The sequence below is a fragment of the Aplysia californica genome, unplaced genomic scaffold, assembly GCF_000002075.1.
Source record: "Aplysia californica isolate F4 #8 unplaced genomic scaffold, AplCal3.0 scaffold00281, whole genome shotgun sequence".
NCBI classification, from domain to species: Eukaryota; Metazoa; Mollusca; class Gastropoda; order Aplysiida; family Aplysiidae; genus Aplysia; species Aplysia californica.
In genome coordinates, this window is record NW_004797551.1 from 424,101 (window position 1) to 425,457 (window position 1,357).

The following is a 1,357-nucleotide window of genomic DNA, read 5'->3' on the forward strand; positions in this document are numbered from 1 at the left end:
GGGGAGGAGGCCGCGGTGGCTCTGAAGTGGACATGAACTAATAAAAAAAACAACATCAACAACATCTGAAATAATATGTCGTCTGTTGAAGACAAAACCATCTGGACTCATGGCGACTATAGTCTATCAACACAATTAATAACCGGCACCATTCAGTGCTTTAAAAGAGCAAGATAGACAGGCAAATAAGACAGACAGGAATATCAGACGACAAGTTAATTAAACAAATCAGACCTACCGGTGGCACCCCCGCACATATTGTCATCATGATAATCAGATGAACCAGAAGACTGCTTACGTCACTACAACATAGTTCGAGGCTACAACGAGTTCCACACAATAATAAACTGTCATTGTAGGCAAATGAGAGTTCTCAGGACCACAACGAGTTCACAATTTAAAAATAAAAACTGTCATCGTCGTTGTCATCTTCAGGACACAACTAATTCATTTTCTCCTATCTCATAGTTAAACAAACAGCGTCCCGATCTGAACACACGTGCCCACTTCCATCTATCAGGTCTCTAGCTAGGCCTATTGGAACGGATGTTTACAAGTGTTACTTGACTTGTTTCACATCCTCAATAATGCAGTTGTTTTTTATCGTGTACCTAAGCATCTCATGATTGAGACATTTCCTGTTCACGTTTGCTCATGTCATAAGAGTGAGTAAGGTCAAATAAAAAAAATTGGTTTTCTCGAAAAGACATATTAATAATATAATAATAATAATAAACCTCGCAAAACAAAACAAAAATGACATCGACAATTATTATGTTACAATTGTGCGGGTAATATGCCTTATAGATAACTCCGGCCACCAAACTGCCGCAAAAGTACATTGTTAGTCAATGTACCAACATTATTTTGACCAGATGATAGCAAAAAGGATGCTTTAACTATTATGGAAATATGAAATGATATCTTATCTTTATCAAAAACAGTTACAATTTTTTAAAAACAAACATTTATAACATTATGATGTTTTATCATTATTGACAATGACAGTGGTGATGACAAAAATAATATTATGGTATGATATTTTATCACTGTCTACAGTAGTTATGAAAAAAAAATGTAGCATGATCACTATCTACAACAATAGTAATGAAAAAAAAAAAATGAAGCATGATCCCTATCTAGATCTACAATAGTTATGAGAAAAACAACAACAAAAGGAGCATGACCACTATCTACAACAGTAATGAAAATAATACTATGGTATATTTTATCATTATCGACAATGGCTGTGAGAAAAATGTTTTACGAAAACTAAACACAATAGACTAAAAAGATTTTGGAATTATGCGACTGACATAATCTATTTTTTTCAAACTCCCCAAAACAAAACAACCCC

The 1,357-nt window shown here is 34.1% G+C and overlaps 1 protein-coding gene across 1 annotated transcript in view; it reads right to left on the minus strand.

The window, feature by feature from the left end:
* Positions 1 to 1,357, minus strand: part of LOC101854646 (unconventional myosin-Ia) — a gene marked incomplete at its 5' end in the record, with an annotated part of 55,584 nt that overhangs the window by 19,142 nt on the left and 35,085 nt on the right.